The sequence below is a fragment of the Conger conger genome, chromosome 3 (assembly GCF_963514075.1).
Source record: "Conger conger chromosome 3, fConCon1.1, whole genome shotgun sequence".
Taxonomy (NCBI): Eukaryota; Metazoa; Chordata; class Actinopteri; order Anguilliformes; family Congridae; genus Conger; species Conger conger.
This window is the reverse complement of record NC_083762.1, coordinates 81,677,969-81,692,151: the sequence shown is the minus strand read 5'-3', so window position 1 is coordinate 81,692,151 and position 14,183 is coordinate 81,677,969. Positions and strand designations below refer to the sequence as shown.

The following is a 14,183-nucleotide window of genomic DNA, read 5'->3' as shown; positions in this document are numbered from 1 at the left end:
TCCCTCATCTTTACCTCCATCCTGCCCCCTGCTCTCCTCTCTCTGCCTCTGGGATCCTGCTGTCTGATTGGCTCCAGCTGTTTCCTCTTCCTCTTCTTCATTCTCTTTGTATTTGTCTTCCCTCTTGCTTCTCGTCCTGGTGTCCTCTTCATGTCCTGTTTTGGGTGGAGCAGCAGATGGGGTGCAGGTGGTGTCCTCTTCATGTCCTGTTTTGGGTGGAGCAGCAGATGGGGTGTGGGTGGTGTCCTCTTCATTTCCTGTTTTGGGTGGAGCAGCAGATGGGGTGTGGGTGGTGTCCTGTTCATGTCCTGTTTTGGGTGGAGCAGCAGATGGGGTGTGGGTGGTGTCCTCTTCATTTCCTGTTTTGGGTGGAGCAGCAGATGGGGTGTGGGCGGTGTCCTGTTCATGTCCTGTTTTGGGTGGAGCAGCAGATGGGGTGTGGCTGGTGTCCTCTTCACTTCCTGTTTTGGGTGGAGCAGCAGATGGGGTGTGGGCGGTGTCCTGTTCATGTCCTGTTTTGGGTGGAGCAGCAGATGGGGTGTAGGTGGTGTTCTCTTCATTCCCTGTTTTGGGTGGAGCAGCAGATGGGGTGTGGGTGGTGTCCTCTTCATTTCCTGTTTTGGGTGGAGCAGCAGATGGGGTGTGGGTGGTGTCCTCTTCATGTCCTGTTTTGGGTGGAGCAGCAGATGGGGTGTGGGCTCCTGCTGTCTGATTGGCTCCTGTTCCTCTTCGATGGTCAGGGTTCTGAGCTGGACTGCTCAGGGCTTCAAATCCCTTCACTCTTTCCTTATCTTTTACTGTAGAAACACAGGAAACATCTGCATGTGGTGAATACTGTACAAACACGAGAGGCTCACAGGTGAGTATCTGATCCTGCTTTATATCAAGAACATTGAAATTAAGGACTGTAAACACAGGCAGAGGGTGAGTCAACATGGCAGTGAGCCTTTTTCAATGATAGGAAGGGATTTACAATGGTCTTTAAATATATAAAAATATTACCTACCTTTATCAAATCCTTCAACTCAAGACAGTTTTTTCCAACTCATTCAATTTAGGCCTTGAAATATTCTGTGAGTTTTTCAGGTGCTTTCCTGACCTCAATGATCCCACCCCTGAAGTGATACCTTTGTTTCATTTTGAGACACGTTGGTGTTCTTACCTGGAGCTTCCCCAGTGTCAGCTGGTAAAAGATTTTCTGTTTCAGACATTTGGTTTGCTTCTGTTTCTCCCTGGAGTATGCTTCTTTCTGAAGCTCATGAAAATTAATACATGAGATTAGAATACATTTTGGCATGGAGTACTGTAAAGGCATAAGTAGTATTCAAAAAGATATTTATTTTTCAGGGCACGTCCAGTTACAGTTGTGTTTTAAGTCCAGACATAATGTAACAGTAGCAGTGTTAGAGCGCTTGTGCTGATTTTATGAGGACAACCTGCCATCAAATGGTTTTGTATCACTGATTCAAATGTTGCTGTACTGTGCAGTATACCACATCAATGTTTTTCATTATTATAAAATAAATACCCCCAAAAACAGCAATAACCCACAAATGTGTCGCTCAGAGCTATTTTCCAGAGGAATCACAGTACTTCTGTAATTTTGAGACCAGATGTGTTCAACACAGAATTAATTTGCCTTACCTCCTGTAGTTTCCTCATGGTTTTCAGTGTCTGTTGGTGACAGTGGTTGTTTTTCTGTTTCAAAAGAAATGTTCCACACACTTTATTTATTTCTAGTTTTACCAGGAGTATGCCTCTTTCTCATGTTTATAAAAAGGAATATATGAGATTTAGAGACATTTTCTCATGGACTCCTGTAAAGGCATAACTGGTATTCAATAAGATATTTATTTTTGGAGCACCGCCAGTTACAGTTGTGTTTTAAATTCAGTCATAAAGTAACAGTAGCAGTGACATCATCACCTGCAACTCTAAGTCCAGAGTGAGTAACATTGTTCTACAGCTTACCTTCCATTCCAGCTTCAACACCTTCCCCTTTCACTCCCGCCTTTTCTACAATATGAGAATATGAAATGTTATGTACTGCTTGTGTTTCACAGTACTATAATCATTCATCACCATAATGTTTACAACTTAGCCTCAGATTGAACTTCAATATCCTTTTCCCTTTGTCCTTCGACAATGTAAGCATGTGATGATTATTATTAGTCATGATATATTTAGGGTAATGTATGTACTTTGAAAGTCCCACAGTATTAGAGTGCTTGTGCTGATTTTATGATGACAACCTGCAATCCTGCTGAATCCAGTCCTGAGTAACTGCTTCAGAAACAGTGGGATCTGCACATTAATTCACTTATTGATATAACTGAATGTGTTACTTGGAAGGACACTTACTTTTGTAGCACTTCTTATAGTAAATGAATCCCATGATGATGATGATGATGATGATGATGATGATGACGAGGAGGAGGACAATGACTAAGGGAATGATGACAGAGGAACTTTCTAAATACAGAAAGAAAAACAGAACATGTTAGAAAAAGATACGAGACAAAGCTCAACCATTTTCATCCATTTAAACATGGGATTCACAGGACCCACAGGATTCCCATCATTTTTCTCCCACAAAACTGGACAGTAGAGGTGTGTAACCACAGGGGAACTGCAGCATATGAAAGTCTTTTAAACTTTGTTTCAACTGCAGCGTGTTCAGGTGGAGTTACAACCTCAGGTTTAAACCCCTGGACCACAGAACTGCATTACTGGAGCAGCTGTCCAAACCTGTGAAGTGAGGATTAGCTGTGGCAGCAGGACAGCAGGCCTGTGATCAGGCCCTACATGGCTGTGTGGCCTTACCTGGTGCAGGGAAGCAGCTCTTTACAGGAAGCTCTGCTCTGCTCTCACTCACAGGGTTGTTGAGCACACAGGTGTAGACTGAGTCAGATGTCTCTGCTGCCTCTATCTTCAGCTGGGGCCCTGGCTGGGGCTCTATGGCAGGCCCCTCCCACCTGTACTGAGTGGCAGGTCTGTCGTCCCCAGAGCACAGCAGGGTTACTGAGGTCCTGCTCACCAGGCAGGTGACTGTAGGTTTATCTACAGCATCTACATGGGACACAAAGGCTTCTTACTTACCACTCAGTTTACTTTAGCATTTAATTCATTGTAACACAATTCATATAAGTGTGTCAATACACAAAGCATAAGAGATATTAAAATATGCTTTTCATAGTTTTATTCTGCATACCCCACAAAATGATTGAAAGTGTATCTTAGTTTTTGAGGTCATAATACCTACAGTACATCTCTCTGATGAAAGCCCCTAATGAACTGGGTTGGGTCCTTCTGTAGAAGCAAACTCACCAAACACTGTCACCCTCTGATGATGGTATTTCAGTTCTCCTTTGACCTGCATCTCACCCACATACTCCCCACTGTCAGACTCTCTGAGATGTGTGAGGGTCAGGGCTCCTGTTGTGACATCCAGGATTGTCCGTCCTTGAAACTCTCTGTATTCTATCACCGTCTTCTGGACAAATTCAACCACCTTGTCATTATTAAACCTCCACAAGATTTCTTCCATGGGACCCTGAACATTTGGCTGTAGTGTGAAGTTCCCATTAGACTGGACAATGAGTTCAGGTGTGAAATAACCTGCAGGAAAGGGAAGTACAGTCAGGTCCATAAATATTTGGACATTGACAAAGTTATTGTTATTTTATCTGTCTACCACAGGATATTGGAGTTGGAAGTAAATAATGAATATGAGCTCTAAGTGCTGACTTTCAGCTTTAATTTGAAGGTATTTACATCTAAAACTTTTGGCCCTTTTTATACATTGTCCCCCCAATTTTAGGGGCTCAAAAATAATTGGACAAATTAACATCATAGATTAAATTGTCTTTTAATACTTGGTTGTATATCCTTTGCATTCCATGACTTCCTGAGGTGCGTGACCTATCAACATCAGAGTGTGGATATCTCATTTTCAGGTTGTCTTAATTGACAATGTGTATCAAAGACAATCACATGGTTAAAAATAACCATTTATTTTTTATTTTTATCCTTATTACAATGACCACTTTCTGAATTAAGTGCTTCCTAGGAATCTTTCTCTGTCTCTCCCAGCAGACAGACAGCCTTTGACCTTAATGTCTCTGCTTCTCCTGGAAGGGGGTAGCTAGCACATTCCGGTCTTACAGCAAGCCAACAAGGGGTATTCAGAAGACAAAATACTGATAAATGTTAGTGGCCAGCTTCATGTCTTTTTGTTTTGGTGAAGCCCCCCCTTCTGGAAAAGTGTGTTTAAGAGTCTAACTCTGAGTTCCGTACGGCACTAAGGACCCAGACGCAGACCACAGGATAATCCAAAAAACGTTGTATTTATTTCCAAGTTCAAGGCAAGAGATCCAAGAAACAAAACAGAAAGCAAAATAATAGCCAGGTAAACAAGGGTAAAAATCCAGGTAATCAAAGGGCGAAGGTACAAAAGGGCTAAGACAGAAAACAAAGTCACAAAACAAAGCAAATAATCAAAACCAAGAAAGCAGATGGGCAAACAAAACCAGAGCGCAAGGCAAAACTCGAAAATCAAAAGCAAAGGGGTGTCTTCAGGAATCTCAAAAATAGGCATACAAGGAAATCGGCACTATAAATTCCTTGTCAGAACGTTATAATGATCAAATTATTATTATAAACAAATGGCCCTAAACAATTACCCTAAACAAATAGACACCAGGTGGGGAAACATAATATGGCAATAACACCATATCAGGTTTGTTACGGATCAAACCTCAATCCACAACATAAACAAGACGCCAACGAGAAGAGGGCTCGAGTCTCTGGTTTTTAATGACAAAAATAGGGATTTACAACAAGTAAGAATGAATAAGTATTTAAATTAAGAGTCCAGAATGAAGTTAAGCGTCAAAAAAAATAGCGAATGGGGTCCAAGAGAGCGGGGACCAGCAGCTCAGACAGCGGGAGCAGGAACAAAAGGCGTGGGATGGACCGTCTTTCACAAGCATGCGCCACATGCATCGCTCCGTCTTCACCTGCGCACAGGTATATTATATAGGCCCCGCCTGCCAGGTCTCAGGACACGGGTTGGCACAGAGATAATTGGCAGGGGCACGCACTGTCCTATGTTTGTGGCCATGGCTACCAGCAGAGGGAGCCAAGCCAACCTTACTGTATTAGGTGACCACATTACATTACATTGATGGCATTTGGCAGACGCTCTTGTCCAGAGCGACGTACAACAAAGTGCATACCCATAACCAGGGATACGTTCGCTGAAAGACCCTAGAGGGAAGTACAATTTCAACTGCTACCTGTACAACAAAGATAAGGACCAGGGCCTATTTTTTTCTTTTTTTCTTTTTAAACGAACAAATAAACAAACAAAACAAAAGTGACCAAACCTGTGGAGGCTGAACGAAGAGGTCTGGCAAGGGTGTAGGGTCTAATGATTTTTTGTAGGTAAGCTGGGGAAGACCCCTTAACTGCTTGGAAGGCTAGCACCAATGTTTTGAATTTGATGCGAGCCATGACAGGCAGCCAGTGGAAGCAGAAAACGTAATTTGTCCACTTTTTACTTCACAGTATAGGTGATCAAACTTACAATAACTAAGTGCTAGCGTATTCTAAGCCTTTACTGGTCCCTGTACGAGGTTAGCACGATGTAGCTAGAATACGCGAATAGCACAAAGCCATAAAATTTGCTTTTTAATGGCACTTGGTCATTCGAACGATAGAAATAAAAGCATTCGATTTCGTTCAACGGCACCGAATATTTCTGTCGCACCGTCCATAAATCGCAAAAGTCCCACCATAGGATTTATTTAAATCTTTAAAAGTTATATATTTTCTGAATCGTCATTAATTTATCTTGTTGCTATCAGTGATTCGGCGTGATCCGAGAGTTAAATTGCTATGTAAATTGCGTTAGAACGATACAATACGGTTATTTGCTACTTAAACGTAGACGCACGCTCGCGAGCGTTAACATCATTGAAGTCTGACATGTCTATTGTCAAAATCCATTGAAACTATTAAAAAGTAACCAGGGACTTTGGACTTAAGGCTGGACATACCGAGTATCCAGCGAAAATATTGACCTGGCTGCAGTTCGAACTGCCACTAACTGCCATGTAAGAGCCCTATTGTTGCGTCACCATTTTCGAGCTCCATAAATGTACAGTGTTGAGTGAAATCTGCCTGTTTTTCGGTGCCGTCGGGTCCAGCATTTAACATTGATGGATGATGGCTTAAAAGCCACAAAACAGTAATTTCATCACATTAAAATTCCACCTAAGCAGAATTATTGTCCACAACATTGTGTGTGTAAATGGGTGAATGAGAAGCATCAATTGTTCAGCACTTTGGACTGCGCTGTATACATGCAGACATTTGCCATTTATATGCAACCAAGTATAAAAAATGGCAATCTATGATTATATTATATTCAGACTAATGCCAGAAACAGAATCGCACAAAATAGCGAGGCTCGTTGAACACAATCCACGAAAGAACTGCAGATTAATCTGGCATATTTTCAAGATTGTTAAACATGTAATCTCTTAAAAAGGTTCTGATTTGTTAACAACATAACAAATAATTATAATTAGTGACCAAAGCAAGTTAGAGCTCTCACCCAATTTGAAGTTCAGGAAGAAAAAGCATAGCGCTGTTATTCTGTAGTATTTGCCTGCCATTGTTCAGGTTCGTAGTTCGTAAGTCAAAGTGAAACTGAAAGCTGGAGTGACTACCATGGATGTTTGGAATGATGAGAAACATAAAACATGACTACTCCCATGCATTTATTTATTTATAAAATTGTAGCCTGTAGTGTCATGGTGAGGTAATATCTATGGTGTCCACCAGAGGGCTGGTGCTCATTGGCTTCACCTGGCTGTCATTATTGGCAGAGGATTTTTCCCCCTCCGAAAGAGTATTTAAGGCCAGTGCCGGCAGTCTACCAATGCCTTGGTGTTCACTGTGCGCTCTGACACAAAGCCGGTAAACGCACTTGGTAGATTCTGTGAGACTTAAGAGTCCGGTACTGTGCTGGTGTGTGTTTCTCTGTTAAGAAACAAAAAGATTAAAAGGTAAGGAAGGCGTTCAGCTGTGTTGTGTGCGCTGTCGCCTTCCTCTAAGCCTTAGAGTCTAAACACTCTTTTCAATGACTTGGATACAATATGCATGAACCAAAAACCATTTGTAACGTGTGTATTTAATTTTGAAATGCTAAAACTTTGAACGTGAAGTTGTGTCATTGTGATTTGACTCAACATTTTGAGTTTTGTGTCTACAGTTTGGAAAAATCACCTCAAGGTTCTATAATTAGTGTCCAAGTGATTGTAAAAAAACTAAATAAAAAACAATAAACAAAAAATAAAGAAAAACTTCAATCATACAGATTTCTCTGTGGGTTACACATTTTGATTATTCAAAAGATATATGATAATTAGCTCAAAAGATATATATGTTTTACTTATGGCAATCAGAACTTTTTAATAAGTCCTTTATTCACGGCCCCTCAAGGGGGAAACTCACTCAACCACCACCAATGTGCAGCACCCACCTGGGTGATGCAACGGCAGCCATTTTGTGCAAGAACGCTCACCACACAGCTGAGGTGGAAATTGCCAATTTAATCGGGATGATTAGGTGGCAGGTTGAAAGAGCCAGTTTCTGAATTTAGCCAGGACACTGGGGAACACTCTACTCTTTGTGAATGGTGTCGTGGGATCTGTAATGGCCACAGGACCTCGGTTCAATGTCTCATCCGAAATGTCTGTGTATTCAAATCTGAAGTTATGAATCTCTCTCTATTAAGCGGGTAGTTGGTCTGTGGTGAAGAGGACAGGGTCTGTGACGGTAAGTGACTTACTGACACCTCTCCAGTGTCCATGCCCACTGGCAGCCTCCTGGTCTCCAGTGTCCATGCCCACTGACAGCCTCCTGGTCTCCAGTGTCCATGCCCACTGACAGCCTCCTGGTCTCCAGTGTCCATGCCCACTGACAGCCTCCTGGTCTCCAGTGTCCATGCCCACTGACAGCCTCCTGGTCTCCAGTGTCCATGCCCACTGACAGCCTCCTGGTCTCCGGGGGCTAAAAGAGTCTGGGACAGGCCTGCATGGTGTTCAGGGGCTAGAAGAGTCTGAGACAGGCCTGCATAGTGTTCAGGGGCTAAAAGAGTCTGGGACAGGCCTGCATGGTGTTCAGGGGCTAAAAGAGTCTGGGACAGGCCTGCATGGTGTTCAGGGGCTAGAAGAGTCTGAGACAGGCCTGCATGGTGTTCAGGGGCTAAAAGAGACAGGCCTGCATGATGTTCAGGGGCTAAAAGAGACAGGCCTGCATGGTGTTCAGAGGCTAAAAGAGTCTGGGACAGGCCTGCATGGTGTTCAGGGGCTAAAAGAGTCTGGGACAGGCCTGCATGGTGTTCAGGGGCTAAAAGAGACAGGCCTGCATGGTGTTCATTGGCTGAGTGCAGTTATCTCTAAGCTGGTCATGTGATTGGCTGAGTGTTGGTATCTCTAAGATGGTCATGTGATTTAGGGTCATGCTCTCCTGTAGCTTTCCATACTGTGTGCTTTGAGTTTGCCCAGGGGTTTAGGGGGTTAGCTAGGATCTGGGGGGTGTAGGGGGTATGAGATATTTAGGGGGTTTAGGGGCTGTAAGGGGTTTAGGGGGTTTAGGGGCTGGAAGGGGTTTTGGGGGTATACAGGGTTTGGGGGGTATAAGGGGTTTAGGGGGTCTAGCAGATGTAGGGGGTGTTTTTGGGGGAGATTTCACCCCTCTGTCCTGAGACTCCTTCTTCTCCTCTCTTCCTGCTTTCTCTTCCTCTGCCTCAGAGGTCTTGGTGAGCTCCAGGTTTGGACCTGATGTTGGGTTTTCATCTCCTCCCCCTCCTGCCACACTATCCTGGGCTGAGCCATCACTGTCTCCACCCTGTTCCTGAAGTTCCTCCTCTTCCTCTGGAGTGGGGAGCTCCAGGGCTGGATCTGCTGTTGGGGTCTCATCTCCTCCCCCTCCTGCCCCACTGGGCTGAGCTCCTCCCTCATCTTTACCTCCATCCTGCCCCCTGCTCTCCTCTCTCTGCCTCTGGGATCCTGCTGTCTGATTGGCTCCAGCTGTTTCCTCTTCCTCTTCTTCATTCTCTTTGTATTTGTCTTCCCTCTTGCTTCTTGTCCTGGTGTCCACTTCATGTCCTGTTTTGGGTGGAGCAGCAGATGGGGTGTGGGTGGTGTCCTCTTCATATCCTGTTTTGGGTGGAGCAGCAGATGGGGTGTGGGTGGTGTCCACTTCATGTCCTGTTTTGGGTGGAGCAGCAGATGGGGTGTGGGCGGTGTCCTCTTCATGTCCTGTTTTGGGTGGAGCAGCAGATGGGGTGTGGGTGGTGTCCTCTTCGTGTCCTGTTTTGGGTGGAGCAGCAGATGGAGACACAGGAGTGCTGAACGGGACAGTACCAGAGGAGGGGAGTTTAGGTGAGTTCCCTCCCTCAGTCTTCACTCCTCTCTCTGCAGAATATTCCCCCAGATTTAGTGATTCTGTGGAGAAATAAAATATGAAATATGATGTAAAGCAGGTGATGGGCAGGTTACCTGCTGCTTCTCTGTACTCACCCGTCTGACCCTCCTCCTGTGAAAGTGCAGCTCTCCCATCAGCCCCTCTGTGCTGCTCAGCCAGAGCTGCCTTCTGATGCTCATTCCCCTTTATTTTGGTTTGATTTGGCACCTGCTGCTCTGATCATGCAGTGGCAGTGGGATTTAAGGTGGCCTCCTAACTGATGTGGGGGCGTGGAGAAACGCGAATCACGATTGGGCTTTGATGAAGACAGTTTGATGCCACTGAGGGGAAACAGTTTGGTTTTGCCCGCACGTTGTCAGAGACTTAGAGCCTAGACTTCCGCACATGGCATCCCACTGTCCTCCTCCACGCCCAAGGATTGATTTTGTTTTGCGTGATTTTTTCTTTTGTTTCTTTTTTCTTTCTGTTCATAATTTGAATTTCCCGCGAACGCTGGAGGAGAGCCCACCGCTGCAGAAGGCAGGAATAGGGGGGCCGTCTTCCAACAGAGGTGAGTCACCTGTGGAAATGGTGGATGTGTCCCGTGCCCTTTTGTTGTTTCCGTGTTTCCATTAGGCCCACAGCACAGACCTCATCTTAGGAGTCTCACGGAAATTAAGTCTAATTAGGAGCATTACGGTTCGGCCAGCACCTGAGAGGCTTAATTTGATCTATATGTTTCCCAGCAGTCAGAGGGATTCGTAACACGTGAATTTAAATGATATAGAATTGTCAATATAGTTGGTCACGTGTTGGATACAGTCGCCAGAAAGTATGTGAACCCTTTGGAATCACCTGGATTTCTGCTTTGATTACTCATGAAATGTTGTCTGATCTGTACAAATGCAGGGAAGCTGATCCTGCTTTATCAAGACGAAGCTTCACTATTTGTCTTTACAATTGGCACAGTAATGAGAGTGTTGTACTCTTTAGGTGATTTAAACATGTTTTTTTGTGTGAATTTGACAACCTGCGATCAAATGGTTTTGTATCACTGATTCAAATGTTGCTGTACTGTGCAGTATACAACATCAATGTTTTTCATTAGTATAAGTAAAATAAATACCCCCAAAAACAGCAAAAACCCACAAATGTGTCGCTCAGAGCTGTTTTCCAGAGGAATCACAGTACTTCTGTTTCATTTTGAGACCAGGTGTGTTCAACACAGAATTAATTTGCCTTACCTCCTGTAGTTTCCTCATGGTTTTCAGTGTCTGTTGGTAATAGCAGTTGTTCTTCTGTTTCAAAAGAAATGTTCCACACCCTTGATTTATTTCTAGTTTTACCTGGAGTATGCCTCTTTCTCAAGTTTATAAAAAGGAATATATGAGATTTAGACACATTTTCTCACGGAGTCCTATAAAGGCTAAAACTAGTATTCATTAAGATATTTATTTTTGGAGCACCTCCATTTACAGTTGTGTTTTAAAATCAGTCATAAAGTAACAGTAGCAGTGACATCATCACCTGCAGCTCTAAGGCCAGAGTGAGTAACACTGTTCTACAGCTTACCTTCCATTCCAGCTTCAACATCTTGCCCTTTCAGTCCTGTCTTTTCTACAATATGAGAATATGAAATATTATGTACTGCTTGTGTTTCACAGTACTATAATCATTCATCACCATAATGTTTACAACTTAGCCTCAGATTGAACTTCAATATCCTTTTCCCTTTGTCCTTCAACAATGTAAGCATATGATGATTATTATTAGTCATGGATATATTTATGGTAATGTATGTGCTTTGAAAGTCCCACAGTATTAGAGTGCTTGTGCTGATTTCATGATGACAACCTGCAATCCTGCTGAATCCAGTCCTGAGTAACTGCTTCAGAAACAGTGGGATCTGCACATTAATTCACTAATTGATATAACTGAATGTGTTATTTGGAAGGACACTTACTTTTGTAGCACTTCTTATAGTAAATGAATCCCATGATGATGATGCTGATGATGACGAGGAGGAGGACAATGACTAAGGGAATGATGACAGAGGAACTTTCTAAACACAGAAAGAAAAACAGAACATGTTAGAAAAAGATACGAGACAAAGCTCAACCATTTTGATCCATTTAAACATGGGATTCACAGGACCCACAGGATTCCCATCATTTTTCTCCCACAAAACTGGACAGTAGAGGTGTGTAACCACAGGGGAACTGCAGCATATGAAAGTCTTTTAAACTTTGTTTCAACTGCAGCGTGTTCAGCTGGAGTTACAACCTCAGGTTTAAACCCCTGGACCACAGAACTGCATTACTGGAGCAGCTGTCCAAACCTGTGAAGTGAGGATTAGCTGTTGCAGCAGGACAGCAGGCCTGTGATCAGGCCCTACATGGCTGTGTGGCCTTACCTGGTGCAGGGAAGCAGCTCTTTACAGGAAGCTCTGTTCTGCTCTCACTCACAGGGTTGTTGAGCACACAGGTGTAGACTGAGTCAGATGTCTCTGCTGCCTCTATCTTCAGCTGGGGCCCTGGCTGGGGCTCTATGGCAGGCTCCTCCCACCTGTACTGAGTGGCAGGTCTGTCGTCCCCAGAGCACAGCAGGGTTACTGAGGTCCTGTTCACCTGGCAGGTGACTGTAGGTTTATCTACAGCATCTACATGGGAAACAAAGGCTTCTTACTTACCACTCAGTTTACTTTAGCATTGAATTCATTCTAACACAATTCATATAAGTGTGTCAATACACAAAGCATAAGAGATATTAAAAGATGCTTTTCATAGTTTTATTTTATTTAAAGCCTGCATACCCCACAAAATGATTGAAAGTGTATCTTAGTGTTTGAGGTAATAATACCTACAGTACATCTCTGTGATGAAAGCCCCTAATGAACTGGGTTGGGTCCTTCTGCAGAAGCAAACTCACCAAACACTGTCACCCTCTGATGATGGTATTTCAGTTCTCCTTTGACCTGCAGCTCACACTCATACTCCCCACTGTCAGACTCTCTGAGATGTGTGAGGGTCAGGGCTCCTGTTTTGACATCCAGGATTGTCCGTCCTTTAAACTCTCTGTATTCTATCACCGTCTTCTGGTCAAATTCAACCACCTTGTCCTTATTCAACCTCCACAAGATTTCCTCCATGGGACCCTGAACATTTGGCTGTAGTGTGAAGTTCCCATTAGACTGGACAATGAGTTCAGGTGTGAAATCTCCTGCAGGAAAGGGAAGTACAGTCAGGTCCATAAATATTTGGACATTGACAAAGTTATTGTTGTTTTATCTGTCTACCACAGGATATTGGAGTTGGAAGTAAATAATGAATATAAGCTTTAAGTGCAAACTTTCAGCTTTAATTTGAAGGTATTTACATTTAAAACCCCCAATTTTAGGGGCTCAAAAATAATTGGATAAATTAACATAATGATATGGGTGGAGACTTGTCATTTTTTTAATACTTGGTTGAATATCCTTTGCATTCCATGACTTCCTGATGTCCGTGACCTCTCAACATCATCAGAGTGTGCATATCTTATTTTCAGGTTGTCCTACAAGCGATACTCCAACTCTTTCCATTCAGCTGTAAATGATGCTGATACAGTATAGAACACATTTTTTGGCTAAATGTCTTTAATTCATCAAGGGTCCAGGGTATCAGATGAGCCTCAGACCACCATGCTGCTGCCAGATATGCAGTAGATATGGATGGATCACCTCAAGGGTTGTTTCTCCTGAATAATTGAAAAATATGGATTAGCACATATTGTCAAGATTATCAAGGCTGTAAGAGCAGTCATCTGCCAGTTGGAGGGTTGCTAGTTTGATCCTGCCCTTGGTGTGCTGAAGTGTCCCTGAGCAAGACACCTAACCCCCAAATGCTCCTGATAAGCTGGTTGGTGCCTTGCATGGCAGCCATGCGCTATATACATGCAGACATTTGCTATTTATATGCAACCAAGTATAAAAAAATGACAATCTATGATTATATTAATTAGGGGACTATGTATAAGAAGGGCTGTAATTCCTACATCGTTCAGCAGAGTTAGATGTAAATACCTTCAAATTAAAGCTGAAATTATGCATTTCAATATGCATCATTTACATCCAACTCCAGTACCCTGTGGTAGATGGGTAAAATGACAATATATACAATTTTTTTGGCTCTTAATGAAATGGGAGAGACTGTAGTAAACTGCAATTATCAACCATCGCTTTTACTATCCGATAAATGCCGAGCACTCAAAACAGTCTCAGCATTGTCCAGAGAAGTCAGTTGAAAGGTGTTACACCCAGAAGATCGCTCTTTCTCAGAATGCGGTACTGTTTCAATTATAAAAATAATAACATTGAATACTCCAAAATAGTATTACTTTTAATGCTTGGCGATTTTTTAAAATCCATAAAAATCAAAGGTCGACTAAAATTGCTTTCAAAATTCAACAATAATCATGAAAACCACCTTTGCATGCATCTGTGCATATCGATTACGTGGATATTTATAATTATGGAATAGCAAACTAATTCAGTTCAATACATGACACAATTTTAAAATCCATGAAAAAATAAAAATGCTTTCAGGAAAAAACAAGCAATTCTTGAAGATCACTAACCATTTTATAAACATGCCATTCATGCAATAATGCAATAAAGCAATAATGTAATGCAATAATGTAACATTGATAATGTGATTTTTTGTAAGGTT

The 14,183-nt window shown here is 42.8% G+C and overlaps 1 long non-coding RNA gene across 1 annotated transcript in view; it reads right to left on the bottom strand.

Moving 5' to 3' along the window:
- Positions 1-550: 550 nt before the first annotated feature.
- Positions 551-14,183, bottom strand: part of LOC133123292 (uncharacterized) — a 28,242-nt gene continuing 14,609 nt past the window's right edge. Inside the window, exons 2-3 of the long non-coding RNA XR_009708226.1 lie at positions 1,163-1,249; positions 551-797 (exon numbers count right to left, since the gene is read on the bottom strand). This is a non-coding gene — a long non-coding RNA (uncharacterized LOC133123292). The remainder of the gene's footprint in view (positions 798-1,162; positions 1,250-14,183) is intronic.